This window comes from Pseudophryne corroboree, chromosome 6 (assembly GCF_028390025.1).
Source record: "Pseudophryne corroboree isolate aPseCor3 chromosome 6, aPseCor3.hap2, whole genome shotgun sequence".
Lineage (NCBI taxonomy): Eukaryota > Metazoa > Chordata > Amphibia > Anura > Myobatrachidae > Pseudophryne > Pseudophryne corroboree.
In genome coordinates, this window is record NC_086449.1 from 333,498,707 (window position 1) to 333,520,871 (window position 22,165).

The 22,165-nt window shown below is 46.9% G+C and overlaps 1 protein-coding gene across 4 annotated transcripts in view; it reads left to right on the forward strand.

Moving 5' to 3' along the window:
- Positions 1-22,165, forward strand: part of ICE2 (interactor of little elongation complex ELL subunit 2) — a 435,266-nt gene that overhangs the window by 289,697 nt on the left and 123,404 nt on the right. The window lies entirely within an intron of this gene.

Genomic DNA, 22,165 nt, shown 5'->3' on the forward strand with positions numbered 1-22,165 from the left:
AAAAAGTCTGAGTTCGGTCAGCATCCCGCACAGCTGCCGAACTCTGACGGCATTACATCCGGCCCCAGGTGTCCAGATAGTCTTTCAGGTGCCAGAACAAGCTGAACATCTTTGGTCCGCCCACTTTTTTTTCATCTCCGAGTGCCGCCTCACTGAATCTTCATGTTTGTGGACCTCGCAGCAGGTACCTAGGAGGGCACTGGTTCAAATTATACTATTAATGGGAGTGCTTCTTGGAATGGAATTTATATATATATATATATATATATATATATATATATATATATATACATATGTATGCATATATATATGTGTATGTATATGAATGCATATATGTGCATGTATATGTATGTATTCATATATGTATGCATATATACGTGTGTGTGTGTGTGTGTGTGTGTATATATATATATATATATATATATATATATGTGTATATATATATATATATAGTATGTATGTGTACAGTATATGTATGTGTGTATTTGTGTGTGTGTGTATGTATATATATATATATATATATATATATATATATATATATATATATAGAGAGAGAGATATTGATTTATATTTTGACATGACAAGGCACCTTCTCAGCCTACTGTCACTGTGTGTGCGCCACACGTACCACCTATAACATACATTGGCCCCCATTTATCAACTAGTTTCCTTGCTGGAAACTCGTTTTTTGTGGTAAATGGGACCAATTGCTATTTAACAAGGCTAAAAGCTCCTAACTTGCAGCGCTATTAGCCTTTCATATTCCCTATACTGCGGCACACTAAAGTGTATTTAAGATAGTGATGAGCGGGTTTGGTTTTACTCGGTTTTACTCGGTTCTCAAAACGGCATCTTATTGGCTCACGGATGTCACGTGTTTTGGATAGCCTATAAGGTTCTGTTTTGAGAACCGAGTAAAACCGAGTAAAACCGAACCCGCTCATCACTAATTTAAGAACGAGCGCTATTTCTGAAATAGTGCTCGCTAACCTTTAATGGCTTCGTCTGCTCCGGGCAGACGTTAGGACACCGCTGCAGCGTAGTCCGTCCAGCGCTCCAGCTTCCCCCTCCCGCAGCAATCCAAGCATGCATCACAGCTGCCGGGTTGCTATAGAGACAGGACTCCGCTGCAGCGTTGCCCGTCCTGCGCTCCGGCTCCCCCATCCTGCAGCAATCCCGGCATGCATCACGCCGCGTCGGGAAATTACTACTGCGCATGTGCCGGAAATGACCATATTCCGGCACATGCGCAGACTCCCTACACACATCATTCGTTAGCGCTGATGTAAGGTAAACATCAGCGCTGACGCGGCAAACACTGCATTCGCTCGCCGTGGCATAGGCTCTTCTTAAATAGAAGTGTGTGATGCCACTATACCACGGCGAGTGAAAATGGTATTTGCTACTTCACTTTTAGCTGCTTGATAAATGGTGATCTGTATATGTGTGTTGTGCTGCTGTGTGTGCTGGGGCAGGGTTCTGCCCCTCAGAATGTCCACTTGCTGTCCTTTACAGCTCCAGTGGCTGGCAGTGGCTTGACTAGGAAAGTTAAGCTGGGTACACACCTGGCAGACCCACTGACCTATCTAACAATTAGAAAGTGCATTCACACTTACCAATCATCCGCCCGATCTGTCGTGCCTGACGTCACAACCGGGCAGGCATTTAAATGTGCCCGCCCAGTTGAGATGTCAGTCACCGGTGGTCCCTGCAGCAAGTGTATCTGTAGCTATAGCAGGCGTCCTGCCAGATGCAATGTTTTTACAGATGGTGTAAGGGTTAGCATTACTGCCTCACAGCACTGAGGTTATGGGTTAGATTCCCACCTAACTGTGTGGAGTTTGTATATTCTCCCCATGCTTGTTTTTGGTTTCCTCTGGGTATTCCGGTTTCTTCCCTCAATCAAAAAAATATATATACAGGTAGGTTAATTGTCTCCCTTAATCCTAGTGCGTAGGTGTGTGTATGTACATGGACAGACTAGCTGGACCAAGTGGTAAGATCTTTTCTACCTTTTAAATTCTATGTTTCTATGTCAGTGAACCACATAATTTACAGATATATTGGAGGTACATACCCGATGACAGGCTTGTGGTATATGGCCAATATATCTGCCAGAGTGTACCCAGTTGTAGACTGAGCCTGTGCAGACTGTCACGCAGGCTGCAGCTCAGTCCTGACACACAGTGATCTGTGATCTGGTCTCCGGCTCACCGGATGCCTCCCCTAGTTCTGCCTGCTCCTCTGTTCCCAGTGAAACAGCAATTGATCACTCCCCTTCCTGAATAGTAAAACTAACAGAATAAAATGATATTGCTGATGGTGGGTATTGGATGGGGACCTAGGTGCCAGCCTACACCACATTAAGGATAATTTGACCCTGGTTTAAGGATTTGTTGACACTTGCAAAGCTTTGTGTCAGAATGCTTACTGCCATTTTGATGCCTGGAAGTTTTGTCTATTTGCAAATGCTAAGTAATCTTTTATTGCTTCTTTTGGAATAATAGTAGCAGCGGGGTCAACTTGCAGTAACAAACTTTCTTTACTTATTGGTCAGTGTAGCAGCAAGCAAGGAGAACATAAAACACTGCAGCTGAGTTACCTAGGAATGCATGGGAGATAATGTTATGTGATAAATTGGTAGAAAGGTGTAAGAAGAGTTAAGGCAAGGAATATAGATGTTATCCTTAATGAGGATGTACCATTGTGTGTATTGTAAAGCGCAACGGAATTTGCTGCACTATATAAGAAACTGTTAATAAATAAATAATAAATAGGAGGTTATATGCAGGTGTTGTGTATTACCTGTAAGATTTGGGAAAAGGAACCCAGTGCAGGAATTTCCCTTCTACCCCGGACTAAAGATCCTGGGTCACACATAAAATGTGTATAATGTAGAAAGTGGCAGTGAGTCAGTGTAGCAGTCTTGTATGATTACTACATTTCCTGTTCTGGAAAGAAATGAATGTTTTGTTGTGCAGTTGCTATGACAAAGCCCCTCCTTGTGGCTGTGTAACATATGATTTCTCTGTGGCTTTTTATAGTTAGGCCTTCTATTACCAGTGAATTTTACTGCAGTTTGAATACGCTTAGTAAATTACAAATTCATGTACCTATTGAGAGCAGGGGAGGATGTGTAAATGTGCAAGAAGTGAATTTGTTTAAAAGATGAAAGCAAATTATGGCATAAATATGAGACTATAACAAATTTTGTCATGTTCTACTAGTGTTTGCCCCCAATATTTTTTTAATTCAGCTGCCAGTAATGTAAAGGGCAGATATGGTAAAAGCCTAAAATGTATGCTTGCCATTGTTCAGTAGCCCATATGTGTCACACACACCTGTAATGTGTCTGAACCTTTGTGAAATGACATGAATGCCAGGGTTTAGACAAATACGTGTATAAATAGTGATAACTACAAGGTAGATCAGTTGTGCTTTGTCATATAATGCATCTGGCAGTAAGGTTCCTTCTTCCCAGCAGTGGTTCTGACTCATGCAGGCTTGGATTGCAGCTGTGTAGGATATACCACTGGTATCCACAGCTGTGCTGTGACTGTTCCTCTAGTGGAGCAGAAAATAGAAGAAAGAGCAGTCGATGTACAGTAACTATAGTGAACTTTCATCTTTTGAACTTGGTGATTTTGCAAGCCTGTGAATGCAGTTATTACTACGGAAGCCATAATGCCATGTGTCACCTCCTGTCATATAGCAGATCCATTGTTCTTCCGGCCACAAAATCTGACTGCAGTGTGCAAGATACTGTCTTATAGAGAGAGATATTTGTGGTAATATACAACTGTGGGCTAATTCAGACCTGATCGCAGCAACAAATTTGTTCTCTAAATGGCAAAACCATGTGCACTGCATGGGGGGCAGATATAACATTTGCAGAGAGAGTTAGATTCGGGTGGGTTATATTGTTTCTGTGCAGGGTAAATACTGGCTGCTTTATTTTTACACTGCAATTTAGATTTTAGTTTGAACACACCACACCCAAATCTATCTCTCTCTGCACATGTTATAACTGCCCCCACCCCGTCCCCCTGCATTGCACATGGTTTTGCCCATTAGAGAACAAATTTGCTACTGCGATCTGGTCTGAATTAGGCACTGTGTCCATTAAAGTATGTATAGGCTACATCATTTTCACTTGTCACATACATATATACACATTTCGCTCTTTACCTGTAACATGCAAGGCTTTTCTGGTACATAGCCTTGGTTTTGTAAGTAATCACGGTTATGAAAATACATCTGTAGGGGGTCATTTTACGGGAAACATTGTTAATCCCTTTTTTCCCTCTCTCATTTACATTAGAACAGTGTCCTAATAGCTGTTATATTGAGGGTTAGGTATAGGGCTGTATTGATATTTCTGCTGCGGGGTACACTGGGCTCCACAAGGAAAGACATAGGGGTGTAGAGTAGGATCTTGATCCGAGGCACCAACAGGCTCAAAAGCTTTGACTGTTCCCAGAATGCATAGCGCCGCCTCCTCTATAACCCCGCCTCCCTGCACAGGAGCTCAGTTTTGTAGTTGGTGCTGCAGATAGCAGGCACATAACAGAGGGGCTGCTCTGGGCAGCCCTAAGAAGAGCTTTTTTGAGAAGAAAAGTGAAGACTTCAAGGGCTGTAGCAGTGTGTACATGTCTAGTGACATTCACTGCTGCAGCTCCATTTCTCCCCAGCGGCGCTGTACACTCCCGAGCCCTGGTTGCCGGGTAACTACAGCAGGAGGCTCCGGTTTTCTTCTGGTCAGGCACACACGACGGGGGCTCTCCGGGATCGCATGGCCGCGCTTCGGGAGGTGGTGAGTGGGTCCCGCTCGCGGGACCCGTACTTTATCGCAATCCGGCGCGGCCGGTGGGAGGCGGGCCGCGCGCGCTGGCGGTGGACACTGTGGCAGTACAGGCGATCCCACTAGATCACCAGGGCATGGGTGCAGGTCAGGTTTTCCCTTAAAACCTTTTTATGTGTAGCCCGCAGTACCTGGTGGTTTTGCCAGCAGAGGGGATAAGGCTTAGACCTGGAGGCCCTCCCCCAGCCCCAGGGCGCCATTTCCAGCAAATGTTCCCGCCCTGGAGCTGCATATCTGTCTCTCCCTCACTGTCAGTGTTTGGGCGCCATTTCTCTCAGCTACACTGTTCCTGGGACCGCTTGGGCAAATCCTCCTGTGTAAGTAAAGCTGCCTGGTTGTCAGCGCTGTGACTTTACATGACACTTAAGTATTCTACATGCCAATTAGACAGTGGTAGTTAAGAAAGAGTGCATTTAGTCAGGGTTCCCTGGTACAAGTACCCTGTGATATACATCGAGTTCTTACTGTGCAGTGTTATATCTATTGACTACATAGCTATATATAAGCTGGTCCAGTGCAGTATTATTGTTAGTAATAACCTCTGCATTGTTTAACTGTGACTATATGTGTGTGCATTAGCTTGCTGAGTGGTTTCCATTTTGTGTCTCTCACTCAACTTGCTATCCCTATATTCTATAACCTGAGGGGGCTTGGTGCGTCAGGTTTTATAATTATATAGGATTTTCACAAGATATACTTTAATACGTATTTTTCTCTGTGATTTTAGTCACCATATCTCTCCTGTGTCCCTGCTTGTGCTGACTACACTGCGCAGGGGTTTGGGTAAGAGGTTGTTGTGCTGCTGACAATTGTACTGTGTTACCTGATACTGCAAGTTATATCATGTCTGCTTCTGAGGGTAACGGTTCTGGGGCTGAACACATTGCCGGTGTTGCTGAAGCCACAGATCCCTATGAGGAGACTATAGCAGCTGTGGGCTCTGGTTCTGGGGGCTCCTTGCCCCCCAGTGGGACTGTGGCAACGGGGGTACATAATGACCCACCATGGGCTACTTTCTCAACGCTTCTACATACGCTAGTAACTAAACTGACACCCCCTATGGGACCTCCTATGCCGGTGCAACCGTATGTGGTCCCCGCAGCTAACCCGCCGTGGGCGGATAATTTGTCTGCTCAATTGAACAAGTTGAACCAGTCCTTGACTACTAAAAAGTCTGACCCTCGCTCGCCTAAGTCCAAGGGGTCCTCTAAGCGAGCTCTTATCTCCTCACAATCCACTGCTGTCACTGACACCTCGTCTGATGAAGATAGCGCTTACACTGACCCCACAGATTCTGACACAGATACTGCTGATGGGGAGGGTAGTTCACATGTGGATGTTCCTGATCTTATGGAGGCTATTAAGTTCATTTTTACAGATTACGGATGATCCCAAGCCATCCGCCCCTCCTAAGAAACCAGATAGGTTCAAGCGTCAGAAGGTGGTTAAACAAGTTTTACCTCCAAAGTAATTGTGAAACATGCAATATCACAAGAGAGCGCTAGATACCGATCATTACTATATAAACAATTTATTCAATCACATAAAATAAAAGCATAAAAAATGCAATGCATATTTTCATAAAAGAATTATTCTCACTGCTGATATTATTTACACGTTGCCATATACTGTATCCCAATTGTGTATTGCATAGATGTCCACATCCAAAAGACCAGTGTGGCTGGTTCGCTCCAAAGCAAATTATAAAGTCCCAATTTGTTTTAGGGAATGTGAATGGTGTTCACTAGATGGTGAATGTTCAGCTGTATAAACGATGGGCTCTATGCTACTACCTCCCCCGACCGCCAAACAATTTTGTGCTCACCACTTATTCCTTAGAGTCTCATGTGAGGCTGGCTGTCAGCATGCGGAATCCGTTGTGGTTGGTGGGAGCTGCGGTGTTCTATTCAGTTCACCGGAGAGGGAGGGCGCCGTTCGTAGCTGCAGAATTCAGGCAGTGTGCCGTGTGCTGAAGTCCGGACTGTGGTGCTGTGTTTGTGTAGATCTCAGGGAAAAACAGCAGCGTGAGATGTCCTTAACATGTTTATCCGTGAAAATCAAACCACGGTTTCATGAAACGACAGATGCCAGTCTACGACGTTGGGGCGCGGTGCTGGAGCAACACTCCCTTCAGGGTCGGTGGACCAAGGAGGAATCTCTCCTCTCGATCAACATTCTGGAATTGCGGGAGGTCTTCAATGCATTGATCCTGGCACCGCATTTAATTCAGAACCGTCCTGTTCAAGTACAGTCGGACAACGCCACCACAGTGGCTTACATAAATCATAAAGGCGGCACTCGAAGCCGTTTGGCAATGAAGGAAGTCTCACGGATTCTACATTGGGCGGAACGCCATCTACCGGCCATATCGCCAATATTAATTCCGGGAGTACTGAATTGGGAAGCGGACTTTCTCTGGCTGGGTCCACAGTATTATCCACAGGATAACATTGGGATATTGTCGAGCGACAGCGAAAATGGCACCAACACGGTCACGAGCTTTCTGGCCTCCCAGGATGCATTGGGGCCTCCACTATATAGTCCCGCCCACTGACTCAGTCAGATCAGTTTTTTGCTTGGTGCGGCAGGAAGCCGCATGGTCACAGGGCTGCTGTGAATTAAGCAGCCTAAAGCTTTTTATTATTTTATTTTTATAGACTTACTATATTTTTTAGAGCGACTTATCTTAACAGCGTCCTAAACGCATATAAGAAAGAGTCGCTCCAACAACTCCCCACCGGGTCGCAACAACGCTTACCTCCGCGGTACAGTGCTGTCTCGACGGACGTCTGTGTCGGATGTTCTAGCAGGTCCAGCAGACGTAACCAGGCTGTGGCTGGAGCATGGGGAGACGGTGAGTCTATGGACTTCCTCTTACTAGAGGGGTCAGGACACAGCTACACTGATTTGCTGGAGACTACAAACAGTGTGTTGATGCGCCGAACATCTCGAGTGGGACAGCGCTACGCACCGGGGATCATAGGCGCCAGGACTAGGTAGAGGCCGCGATCCTGGGAGTTTAAGTCAACAGGGGGTTTCAGACGCTCTCCTGGCCGTCCCTCCTCCGAGTTCATGGCCAGTTCCCGCGTGTGTCTCGTTTCATGAACTGAATGACCTCACTTCCGGCTCAGACGCTACCACGAGGGTACTCGGTCGCAGCTTAGACGCTGCGGTTGTGTACACTGGATATAAACCCGCCCAGACCGTGTCGCAGGCCTTTAGCGTCTGCATACACGTGGAAGTCGCTCAGCGTCCGTGTCCGTTGGTGAGAGTCCGTGTCCGTTATCAGTTATCAAGAGCGGCAGTGTACACCAGTAGCGTCTGAATCCACTCAGCGTCTTACGAGCGTATTTGCTTAAATATGGAAGTGTGATGAGTCTCTCTGTATCCCGCTCTCTGGAGGCAGGGTATACAGTACTAAAAATTCCTTCTACTTCTTAGTATTCATTCTTAATTTTTAGTACCTATTGCATATGAGACCTGTATATTACTGTGTTTTCTGCATGTTATGTTGAAAATAGAACCAGTTAAAACAGAAGTACAATGTTCCTACTTATGTATAAGTTATTATGGAGGTTGTATTCTCATATGACAATGTCTAATGCTTTAACATGTGACTGACTGCTAGTATGTGTGCTGACTTTTCTGTGTAATGTCAGTCCTGTTCTGACCCTCAAATCAGGTGCACTGTGGTCAGATTGATCTCGCCTCTATATACTTACATATAGGGTGTTTTTCAGTCACAAAGTGTGTAGTCGATAACAGGTTAATACCATGTCTATGAGCGGCAAAAGTGATGAGGAGAATTTACCAAGCACTTCTATAACCCTAACATGCTTATATTGTAAGTCTTATAATTGATATGAATCAATTGGTCACTTATGAGGGTTTGTGTGCAAACTGTTTCGCTTTTCAGCGAAGTAAAAAACAGGAGTTAGTTCAACCTCCAGTAGAGCCACCATGGAATATGTTCGCAAAGACTCTGTCTTCAATAGCGGACAGGTTAGCTCCGGTAGCACCACCTCAAGGGTTAGGTTACACTATGAACCCATACATGCAGCTCCCTTCCTATGGTTTGGTTCCAGTAGCCTCTACAAGCAACCAAGGGGCAGACTAAGACAGATACGTCTGTATGGCAGACTACACAAGATGATACATCGGATGATGATGTGGAAACAATAGATTCAACTCCATATGATGATCAGTCGCAGAGCTTTAGTTCAGAAGATGTAGCTGAACTTATTAATGCAGTGAAGGCTGTGCTTTCTCTGGAAGAACCAGCCAAGACAGCGTTAAAAGCAAAAGCACCTGTATTCAAACGAACAAAGTCAGTGAAAGCTGAATTTCCAGCGTCAGATGAGTTGACGGAAATGATGGATGAGTCTTGGGCAGCGCCCAGTAAAAAGTATAAGATTCCTAAGAGATGGGATTCTTATTATCCATTTCCTGCTGGGGATTGTTCGAAGAGAGAAGTTCCTCCAAAAGTAGATGCACATGTTCTGCGACTCGTGCATAAAACTGCTTTACCACTGTCATCTACCTCTTTGAATGAAGTCACAGACAGAAGGGTAGAGAGCCTATTGAAAAATATTTTTTCTCTTGTAGAAGCAGTGGTAAGACCTGCTATGGCTTCGGCCTGGGTAGCAAAGGCAATGGGCGAATGGATAGAGGAACTAGAGAATGACATCCCCTCTCCTACTAGGGAACAAGAGGATCGTTTTTGCCGTTTAAGACAATCTGCCCAGTATTTAGAAGAAGCAGCAATCGATGTAGGCACTGTTGCTTCTAAAGCTTCAGCCTTGGCAGTAGTCGCTCGCAGAGCAGTTTGGCTACGGACCTGGAAGGCAGATGCGGAATCCAAGAAGGAATTGAAAGCATTGCCTTTTGTGGGTAACATATTATTTGGAAAACCTTTATCGGATATCCTAGAATCAGAGGCTGAATCGAAAAAGGTCAGATTTCCGGCTGCTTATAACCCTAAGTCCAAGGGTTTAAAATGTTGCTCTTTTCGTTGGCAAAGTAAAGCGAAAGCTAGAGAGGAGCCTAAGCAACCCCAGTTTAAATCCAGGGGTAGGAAGCAGTGGGCTAGCAAGAAGCCAGCTTCCAAACCTGAACAGAAACCCTCAGCCTGAAGAGACGGGCCTCCGCCTGGAGGATTCCAGGGTTGGGGGCCGACTCCTGCAATTTGCACACATATGGCAACAGTCAACAACAGATGCCTGGGTGCAGAAGGTAGTATCTCAGGGGTATGGGTTCCCATTCAGGAGGCAGCCTCTTCAAAGATTTTTTTGCACCAGCCCGTCTCGTATAGAGTCGAAGGCCAATGCCCTGCAAGAAGCAGTCCAAAGATTACTGCAGTCAGGTGTGATTGTCCCAGTACCTCCATCACAAAAGGGACAGGGGTATTACTCCAATCTATTTCTAATCCAGAAACCAAATGGGTCATATCGACCAATTCTAAATCTAAAAATGTTGAACAACTACATATGGATCCCGAAGTTCCACATGGAGACGTTACGCTCCATAATGTTGGCTATGGAACCGGGAGACTACATGGTATCTCTGGATGTACGGGATGCTTACCTACATGCGCCTATAGCACTGTCACATCAGTGTTACCTCAGGTTTGCCATCCTCCAGGAACATTTCCAGTTCTAAGCTCTGCCTTTTCGGGCTAGCTACAGCACCCAGGGTGTTTACCAAGATCATGGTGGTTATGGCAGCTTGTCTGAGCAAACAAGGGATAAGAATATTCCCATACCTAGACGACCTATTAATCTTAGCACAGTCGCAAGATTTACTGTTGAGCCATCTTCAACAGACGATAGTTTGTTTACAGAGACACGGGTGGCTCATAAATTGGGAGAAGTCGTCCCTGAATCCGTCACAGCGGATGGTTCATTTGGGAGCCATATTGGATTCAGACCTACAGAGAGTTCTCTTACCAGAGAAGAAAATAGTCAAGGTGCAGGTCATGGCTCAGGAAGTGTTGCAAGCCCAGACAATGTCAGTCCATGCAGCAATGCGACTGTTGGGTCTGATGGTATCAACGTTCGACATGGTGGAATATGCGCAATTCCACTCCAGACCGTTGCAGCATCTCATTTTGACCAAATGGAACGGAAGTCATCAAACGATAAAGAAACAGATGATAAAGATTCCAGTAAATGTAAAAAGGTCTCTAGCGTGGTGGCTACAGACAGACCATTTAAACAAGGGGAGACCCTTTTGGATAAAAGAGTGGCAAGTCCTGACGACAGATGCCAGCCTGCAAGGCTGGGGGGCGGTTCTCGGAAGCCTATGTTTCCAAGGAAAATGGACCGCAAGGGAAAGTCGCCTGCCGATAAATCGGTTAGAAATAAGAGCCATTTACTTAGCTCTGGTTCAGGCAAAGGACAATCTACAAGGAAAACCAGTCCAGATCCGCTCAGACAATGCGAAGGCAGTAGCATACCTCAATCATCAAGGAGGAACTCACAGCAAGAGTCTGATGGAGGAAGAAGTAACCCCCATTCTAAAATGGGCAGAACTCCATCTCCCGGCATTGTCAGCAGTATTTGTCCCGGGTGTACTAAATTGGGAAGCGGATTTTCTCAGTCGGCACACCATTCAGGAAACCGAATGGGCACTACACCCAGAAGTGTTTCAGATACTGGTGAACAGATGGGGTCTACCGGAGATAGACCTTATGACGTCTCGTCTAAACAACAAGGTTCTGAGATACGGATCAAGAACAAGGGACCCAGGAGCAGTCCTGGTAGACGCACTGTCAGTAGAATGGAGGTTTCAGCTGGCATATCTGTTCCCTCCATTATCTCTGTTACCCAGAGTAGTGAGAAAGATAAAACAGGCAAAAGGAGCAATCATTCTAATAGCTCCAGCTTGGCCAAGAAGGCATTGGTACACAGATCTGTTGAGAATGTCCGTGGAAGCACCGATACTGCTCCCTCAACGTCCAGATCTGTTAACGCAGGGTCCTTGTTGTCACAGTCATCTGGACCGCCTATCTTGGACGGCGAGGCTGCTGAAACCTCTATCTTAGAGGCTAAAGGATTTTCAAAGCAAGTAATCCAAACCATGCTTAGAGCAAGAAAGCCTTCTTCGGCCCGTGTGTATCATAGAATATGGCAAGCCTATATTCATTGGTGTTCTGGAAAAAATTACAATCCGAGATCTTTTAAAGTAGCTAGGATTTTGGATTTCCTGCAGGCAGGATTGGATAAAGGGTTGAAGGTTGCTTCCTTGAGGGTGCAAGTCTCAGCGTTGACTGTATGGTTTCAGCAGAAGATTGCTGACCTACAGGATGTACGTACGTTTTTTCAAGGAGTAGTACATATTCAACCTCCATTTGTTCCTCCTGCAGCTCCCTGGGATTTGAATTTAGTTCTAAAATTTCTCCAGGGTCCTTTGTTAGAACCACTTGAGAGAACAGATCTTAAGTGGTTAACGGTTAAAGTTCTTTTTTTACTGGCAATGGCGTCAGCCAGAAGTGTGTCAGATTTAGGAGCATTATCTTGTAAGTCTCCTTTCCTAAGTTTTTTTCCAGACAGAGCAGTTCTCAGAACGAGATCTAGTTATCTTCCAAAGGTGGTATCAAAGTTTCACCTGAATGAAGAGATTGTAGTCCTAGCCTTTCAGGTATCGGGACTATCTGCGGGAGAAGTGTCGCTGGACGTGGTCCGGGCTTTAAAAATCTACATAGATCGTACTAGTGCCATCAGGAAAACAGATTCCCTCTTCATCCTCTACGAATTCCATAGAAGAGGATGGCCTGCTAGTAAACAGACGCTGGCGAGATGGCTCCGAATGGTAATATCTGAAGCTTATTCTCATGCAGATCTCCCTATTCCGGCTAATGTCTCTGCACACTCTACACGTAAGGTAGATCCTTCTTGGGCAGCACAGCAGGGTGCTTCAGCAGAACAGAGATGTAGGGCAGCCACATGGTCTTCCATAAACACATTCATCAGACATTATGCCTTGGATACTTTTGCCTCTCATGACGCAGACTTCGGGCGAAAGGTCCTCCTGTGCAATCAGGAGCGTCCCCACCACTAAAATGGCTTTGGGAATCCCAATGTTATCCTGTGGATAATCCTGTGGACCCAGCCAGAGAAATATACGTTATGGTAAGAACTTACCGTTGATAACGTGATTTCTCTTATGTCCACAGGTATCCACAGGGATCCCACCCTGACGCATCTGATTTGAGGATCTAGACAATCACTAAAACCTCTTCCTTCTTGTATGGAAGGGTGTGCATGTGTGTTTTTATCGCCTGTACAGGTCTCTACCTAATGTTCCTGCCTAAAATCGCTGTGGAAAGAACTGATCTGACTGAGTCAGTGGGCGGGACTATATAGTGGAGGCCCCAATGCATCCTGGGAGGCCGGAAAGCTCGTGACCGTGTTGGTGCCATTTTCGCTGTCGCTCGACAATATCCCAATGTTATCCTGTGGATACCTGTGGACATAAGAGAAATCACGTTATCAACGGTAAGTTCTTACCATAACGTATATTTCTCAGTCGTCAGGACGTACATGCCGGAGAGTGGGGCCTCCATCCAGTGTTTCAACTCCTAGTGGAAAAGTGGGGCCTTCCAGACGTGGATCTGATGGCGTCTCGACAGAATCACAAGGTTCCAGTCTTAAGAGCAAGGACAAGGGATCCTCAAGCAGCATTCGTGGATGCGCTGGCGGTGCCGTGGAGGTTTCGGCTGCCGTACGTGTTCCCTCCGGTGTCACTCCTGCCCAGGGTAATGCGGAAGTTCAAGCAAGAAAGAGGAATTCTGCTTCTCATAGCTCCAGCGTGGCCCAGACGGCACTGGTTCTCAGACCTGCAGGGCCTATCGTCAGAGCGTCCAATTCTACTTCCACAACGCCCAGATCTCCTCGTTCAGGGCCCCTGTGTCTACCAGGACCTAGCCCGGCTGTCTTTGACGACGTGGCTCTTGAAACTTCCGTCTTGAGGGCTAAAGAGTTTTCTGAGGTGGTCATTCAAACTATGTTGCGGGCCCGGAAACCGGCTTCTGCTCGGATTTACTATAGGGTCTGGCATTCTTACTTTGTTTGGTGCGCATCTAACCATTATGACGCTTCCAAGTTTAGTATAGCCAAGCTGCTGGCCTTTCTTCAGCAGGGCCTAGACTTAGGCCTGCGTCTGGCCTCCCTCAAGGTTCAAATATCTGCCTTGTCGGTGTGGTTTCAGTGAAAGATTGTGACCTTACCTGATGTGCATACCTTTACTCAGGGCGTGTTACGTATCCAACCTCCCTATGTCCCGCCTGTGGCTCCTTGGCACTTGTCGGTGGATTTGGAGGCGTTACAAGAGTCTCTGTTTGAACCTCTTGGTTCAGCTGATCTTAAGTGGCTTTCCCTTAAGGTGGTGTTTCTGCCGGCTATTGCTTCAGCCAGAAGAGTGTCGGATTTGGGTGCCTTGTCTTGTAGTTCCCCATATCTGATATTTCACCGTGACCGAGCGGTTCTTAGGACTCGTCCCGGATATTTACCTAAGGTGGTTTCTTCGTTCCACCTTAACCAGGAGATTGTGGTTCCAGCACTTGTTTCTCCTGATCTGTCTCCCAAAGAGCGGTCTTTGGATGTGGTACGGGCTCTCCATATCTATGTGAAGAGAACTGCTTCTATTAGGAAATCTGATTCTCTCTCTGTGCGGTTTGGATTTCACAAATGGGGCTGGCCTGCTCACAAGCAAACTTTGGCCAGATGGATTAGAATGGTGATTGCACATGCTTATGTGAGGGCTGGTCTGTCAGCTCCTGCTGTCTGTTTTCCAGTGTTGGCTTACATTACGGCCCATTCTGCTCGGTCTGTTGGACCTTCTTGAGCTGCCCGCCGTGGTGCGACCCTTGAACAATTGTGCAAGGCAGCTACGCGGTCCTCTGTGAACACGTTCATAAGGTTCTATACCTTCGATACTGCCGCTTCCCAGGATGCTTCCTTTGGACGCCGGGTTCTTGTGCCCGCTACAGTGCGTCCCCTCCCATAAGGAACTGCTTTAGGACATCCCCTATGTCTTTCCTTGTGGAGCCCAGTGTACCCCGCAGCAGAAAACTAGTTTTATGGTAAGAACTTACCTTTGTTAAAACTCTTTCTGCGAGGTACACTGGGCTCTACAAGGCGCCCACCCTGACGCACTTGGCTTCTTTGGGTTGGTCTTGCATTAGCCACTGACACTTCTCCTGTGGTGTATGTGGCTACTAACCGTTGTCGTCTCTTTTCCTGCTACTGCATTGGGTTGGTTAACTAAAAACTGAGCTCCTGTGCAGGCAGGCGGGGTTATAGAGGAGGCGGCGCTATGCATTCTGGGAACAGTCAAAGCTTTTGAGCCTGTTGGTGCCTCGGATCAAGATCCTACTCTACACCCCTATGTCTTTGCTTGTGGAGCCCAGTGTACCTCGCAGAAAGAGTTTTAACAAAGGTAAATTCTTACCATAAAACTCGTTGTTTGTTCCATTGACATGATTTTTGCGAGTCTTTGTTATTTGTGTGGTTGTAAGAACGGGATACAGTCAGGATCCCGGCTGCCGAGAACCCGACAGTCAGAATACCGACACCGGTATCCAGAAAAGAAACAAGATCCTGGTACCGGAATCCACAGCCGGGATCCTGAACGAGGAGAGTCCGCACCGCAGCAGAGGTAATCTGCTGGGGGGTGAGGGTTTAGGCTGCGGGAAGGGGGCATTAGGTTTAGGCATCTCCAGGGGGTGGTTAGGGTTAGGCAGGGAGGGCTAGGGGGATGGGGAGAGGGTAGAACTCCCTTAACCATACCTCCCAACATGACCATCTCTAGGAGGGACACATTGCTCTGCTTCTGGACTTTTCTCTTCATTTTTGATTGCCAGCACCTGTTTTCAACAGGTTAATGGATGAGAAAGGTATTTCACCACAGGTGATGGCAAGCATACATTTAAGAGGGAAGTCCAGGAGCAGAGCATTCTGTACCTCCTGGAGAGGGTAACGTTGGGAGGTATGCCTTAAGTCACCCCTTTCGGTTTTTTATGTTCTGTGTCCCGGCGTCAGTATTTCGAACGCCAGGTTATCATACTGATCCCATAAGAACAGCTGCTTCCAGAGCCTCTGTTTGGGTCAGAAGTGATCCAAAACCAAATCAGTGATTGAACCAAAGGTCCAGTGACAACAGGGAAATGATTGTGAGTGGGTGGTGGACTAAAGAATCTATAGCAAAGGGATACAAGGGAAATGACTGTTAATTTCAGATAGTATAGTTGTTGAGTGCTGTTTTATTAATCTACACATTTGTATGTATTTATGTGTGTATATATACTTATGTGTCTACACATATGTGTGTGTATCAATTAGCCATAACATTAAAACCACTGGCAGGTGAAGTTAATAACATTGATTAACTCATTATATTGACCTCTGACCATGGGTTTAATATATTAGGCAGAAAGTGAACAGTCCGTTCTTGAAGTTGATGTGTTGAATGCAGAAAAAAGTACAAGCGTGCAGGTCTCCGTATCACAGGGCGGGCGCGGCGGCCACTGCGCTTACCTCTCCGCCGCGTCCATGTGGGCTGTATGGGCCAATGGCGCGACCCGGAGCTTCCTCCAATCAGAGGCAGGGCGGGCAATTCAGAAGGAGGCGCTGGGCAGAGCTCCAGCGCCCGAGTATCGTCAGTATTGTCGCTATCAAGCTGCTTCCAGGCTCACGCTGCTCGTGAGGTGTGAGTTTCTCTGCTCTCACAGTGTACCAGAACTTCCAGCGTTAGTGTGCTTCTCAGCTCTCACAGTGTATCAGAACTTCCAGCGTTAGTGTGCTTCTCAGCTCTCACAGTGTACCAGAATTTCCAGCATTAGTGTGCTTCTCAGCTCTCACAGTGTACCAGAATTTCCAGCGTTAGTGTGCTTCTCAGCTCTCACGGTGTACCAGAACTTCCAGCGTTAGTGTGCTTCTCAGCTCTCACAGTGTACCAGAAATTCCAGCGTTAGTGTGCTTCTCAGCTCTCACAGTGTACCAGAACTTCCAGCGTTGGTGTGCTTCTCAGCACTCAGTGTACCAGAACTTCCAGCTTTAGTGTGCTTCTCAGCTCTCACAGTGTACCAGAATTTCCAGCGTTAGTGTGCTTCTCAGCTCTCACGGTGTACCAGAACTTCCAGCGTTAGTGTGCTTCTCAGCTCTCACAGTGTACCAGAATTTCCAGCGTTAGTGTGCTTCTCAGCTCTCACGGTGTACCAGAACTTCCAGCGTTAGTGTGCTTCTCAGCTCTCACAGTGTACCAGAACTTCCAGCGTTAGTGTGCTTCTCAGCACTCAGTGTACCAGAACTTCCAGCTTTAGTGTGCTTCTCAGCTCTCACGGTGTACCAGAACTTCCAGCGTTACTGTGTGCTTCTCAGCTCTGAGTTCCAGGGCTTCCAGCATTACCGTGTTTCCCAGCTCTCTGTGTTCCAGTGCTCCCAGCATTCAGTGTTCTTCAGCATCTTTCACAAGTCATCACTCATTTCTTCATTTAGTTTTCTTCAGCATCTTTCACAAGTCATCACTCATTTCTTCATTTAGTGTTATTCAGCATCGTTCACAAGTCATCAATCATTTCTTCATTCAGTCTTAAGGACATAAAAGATCGCACAGACGTATATTATGTTTAATTTTTTATGTATTATTGTCCTTTCCCCATTTAGAAAATAATTAATCTAGAAAAATAAATGGCAATATATCTATAGGGAGGTGCACCTGGAATAGAAGTTAGATATTGGAACAAACAGAAAAAAAAAGTATTCCTTTGATAGGGCACACAGAGACTTATACAATTAGAATTTACTAAACGTCATTAACCCTTAGGATAATGACCACTAATGTTAAAATATAACTTTTCTCTATCGTCCTAAGTGGATGCTGGGGTTCCTGAAAGGACCATGGGGAATAGCGGCTCCGCAGGAGACAGGGCACAAAAGTAAAGCTTTTACAGGTCAGGTGGTGTGTACTGGCTCCTCCCCCTATGACCCTCCTCCAGACTCCAGTTAGATTTTTGTGCCCGGCCGAGAAGGGTGCAATTCTAGGTGGCTCTCATAAAGAGCTGCTTAGAGAGTTTAGCTTAGGTTTTTTATTTTACAGTGATTCCTGCTGGCAACAGGATCACTGCAACGAGGGACAGAGGGGAGAAGAAGTGAACTCACCTGCGTGCAGGATGGATTGGCTTCTTGGCTACTGGACATGAAGCTCCAGAGGGACGATCACAGGTACAGCCTGGATGGTCACCGGAGCCACGCCGCCGGCCCCCTCACAGATGCTGAAGCAAGAAGAGGTCCAGAATCGGCGGCTGAAGACTCCTGCAGTCTTCTTAAGGTAGCGCACAGCACTGCAGCTGTGCGCCATTTTCCTCTCAGCACACTTCACACGGCAGTCACTGAGGGTGCAGGGCGCTGGGGGGGGGGGCGCCCTGGGAGGCAAATGAAAACCTTTAAAAAGGCTAAAAATACCTCACATATAGCCCCAGAGGCTATATGGAGATATTTACCCCTGCCTAAATGTACTAAATAGCGGGAGACGAGCCCGCCGAAAAAGGGGCGGGGCCTATCTCCTCAGCACACGGCGCCATTTTCTGTCACAGCTCCGCTGGTCAGGAAGGCTCCCAGGTCTCTCCCCTGCACTGCACTACAGAAACAGGGTATAACAGAGAGGGGGGGCAAAATAAATGGCAATATATTAATATAAAAGCAGCTATAAGGGAGCACTTAATCATAAGGCTATCCCTGTCATATATAGCGCTTTTTGGTGTGTGCTGGCAGACTCTCCCTCTGTCTCCCCAAAGGGCTAGTGGGTCCTGTCTTCGTATAGAGCATTCCCTGTGTGTCTGCTGTGTGTCGGTACGTGTGTGTCGACATGTATGAGGACGTTATTGGTGTGGAGGCGGAGCAATTGCCAAATATGAGGATGTCACCTCCTAGGGGGTCGACACCAGAATGGATGCCTTTATTTGTGGAATTACGGGATAGCGTCAACTCGCTTAAGCAGTCGTTTGCCGACATGAGGCGGCCGGACACTCAATTAGTGCCTGTCCAGGCGCCTCAAACACCGTCAGGGGCTGTAAAACGCCCCTTGCCTCAGTCGGTCGACACAGACCCAGACACAGGCACTGATTCCGGTGGTGAAGGTGACGAATCAACCGTATTTTCCAGTAGGGCCACACGTTATATGATTTTGGCAATAAAGGAGATGTTACATTTAGCTGATACTACAGGTACCACTAAACAGGGTATTATGTGGGGTGTGAAAAAACTACCAGTAGTTTTTACCGAATCAGAAGAATTAAATGACGTGTGTGATGAAGCGTGGGGTGCCCCGATAAAAAACTGCTAATTTCAAAGAAGTTATTGGCTTTATACCCTTTCCCGCCAGAGGTTAGGGAGCGCTGGGAAACACCTCCTAGGGTGGACAAAGCGCTAACACGCTTATCAAAACAAGTGGCGTTACCCTCTCCTGAGACGGCCGCACTTAAAGATCCATCAGATAGGAGGATGGAAAATATCCAAAAAGGTATATACACACATGCAGGTGTTATACTACGACCAGCTATTGCGACTGCCTGGATGTGCAGTGCTGGGGTAGTTTGGTCAGAGTCCCTGATCGAAAATATTGATACCCTGGACAGGGACAATATTTTACTGTCGTTAGAACAAATAAAGGATGCATTTCTTTATATGCGTGATGCACAGAGAGATATCTGCACACTGGCATCACGGGTAAGTGCTATGTCCATTTCGGCCAGAAGAGCTTTATGGACACGACAGTGGACAGGCGATGCGTAGAGGAGTTATTTGGGGTCGGTCTATCGGATTTGGTGGCCACGGCTACGGCCGGGAAATCCACCTTTCTACCTCAAGTCACTCCCCAACAGAAAAAGGCACCGACCTTTCAACCGCAGCCCTTTCGTTCCTTTAAAAATAAGAGAGCAAAGGGCTATTCATATCTGCCACGAGGCAGAGGACGAGGGAAGAGACAGCAACAGGCAGCTCTTTCCCAGGAACAGAAGCCCTCCCCGGCTTCTACAAAAGCCTCAGCATGACACTGGGGCTTCGCAAGCGGACTCGGGGGCGGTAGGCGGTCGTCTCAAGAATTACAGCGCGCAGTGGGCTCACTCGCAGGTAAATCCCTGGATCCTGCAGATAATATCTCAGGGGTACAGGTTGAAATTAGAGACAGAGCCACCTCGCCGTTTCCTGAAGTCTGCTTTACCAACGTCCCCCTCAGAAAGGGAGACGGTTTTGGAAGCCATTCACAAGCTGTATTCTCAGCAGGTGATAGTCAAGGTACCTCTTCTACAACAAGGGAAGGGGTATTCCACTCTTTTTGTGGTACCGAAGCCGGATGGCTCGGTAAGGCCTATTCTAAATCTGAAGTCCTTGAACCTGTACATAAAGAAGTTCAAGTTCAAGATGGAGTCACTCAGAGCAGTGATAGCGAACCTGGAAGAAGGGGACTTTATGGTATCCTTGGACATCAAGGATGCGTATCTCCACGTTCCAATTACCCCTCACACCAGGGGTACCTCAGGTTCGTTGTACAAAACTGTCACTATCAGTTTCAGACGCTGCCGTTTGGTTTGTCCACGGCACCTCGGGTCTTTACAAAGGTAATGGCCGAGATAATATTTCTTCTTCGAAGAAAAGGCGTATTAATTATCCCATACTTGGACGATCTCCTAATAAGGGCAAGGTCCAGAGAACAGCTAGAGATGGGTTTAGCACTATCTCAAGAGGTGCTAAAGCAGCACGGATGGATTCTGAATATTCCAAAATCCCAATTAATGCCGACAACTCGTCTGCTGTTCCTGGGGATGATTCTGGACACAGTTCAGAAAAAGGTTTTTCTTCCCGAAGAAAAAGCCAAGGAGTTATCTGACCTGGTCAGGAACCTCCTAAAACCAGGAAAGGTGTCTGTACATCAATGCACAAGAGTCCTGGGAAAAAATGGTAGCTTCTTACGAAGCAATCCCTTTCGGCAGATTCCATGCAAAGGGATCTGTTGGACAAATGGTCAGGGTCGCATCTTCAGATGCACCTGCGGATAACCCTGTCGCCGAGGACAAGGGTATCCCGTCTGTGGTGGTTGCAGGAGGCTCATCTATTGGAGGGCCGCAGATTCGGCATGCAGGATTGGATCCTGGTGACCACGGATGCCAGCCTGAGAGGCTGGGGAGCAGTCACACAGGGAAGAAATTTCCAGGGAGTGTGGTCGAGCCTGAAAAAGTCTCTTCACATAAGCATTCTGGAACTAAGAGCAATCTACAATGCTCTAAGCCAGGCGGAACCTCTGCTTCAAGGAAGACCGGTGTTGATCCAGTCGGACAACATCACGGCAGTCGCCCATGTAAACAGACAGGGCGGCACAAGAAGCAGGAGGGCAATGGCAGAAGCTGCCAGGATCCTTCGCTGGGCGGAGAATCACGTGATAGCACTGTCAGCAGTATTCATCCCGGGCGTGGACAACTGGGAAGCAGACTTCCTCAGCAGACACGACCTTCACCCGGGAGAGTGGGGACTTCATCCAGAAGTTTTCCACATGCTATTAAACCGTTGGGTAAAACCAATGGTGGACATGATGGCGTCTCGCCTCAACAAAACACTGGACAGGTATTGCGCCAGGTCAAGAGATCCGCAGGCAATAGCTGTGGACGCGCTGGTAACACCTTGGGTGTACCAGTCGGTATATGTGTTTCCTCCTCTGCCTCTCATACCAAAGGTATTGAGGATTATACGGCAAAGAGGAGTAAGACTAGTGGCTCCGGATTGGCCAAGAAGGACTTGGTACCCGGAACTTCAAGAGATGGTCACGGACGATCCGTGGCCTCTACTTCTGAGAAGGGACCTGCTTCAGCAGGGTCCTTGTCTTTTTCAAGACTTACCGCGGCTGCGTTTGACGGCATGGCGTTTGAATGCCAGATCCTAAAAGGAAAAGGCATTCCAGAAGAAGTCATTCCTACCTTGATAAAGGCAAGGAAGGAAGTCACCGCGAAGCATTATCGCCGTATTTGGCGAAAATATGTTGCGTGGTGCGAGCAGCGGAGTGCTCCGATGGAGGAATTTCAACTGGGTCGTTTTCCTACATTTCCTGCAATCAGGATTGTCTATGGGTCTCAAATTGGGATCTATTAAGGTTCAAATTTCGGCCCTATCAATATTCTTCCAAAAAGAATTGGCCTCAGTCCCTGAGGTCCAGATTTTTATCAAAGGAGTACTGCATATACAGCCTCCTGTGGTGCCTAAGGTGGCACCGTGGGATCTAAATGTAGTTTTAGATTTCCTCAAATCCAATTGGTTTGAA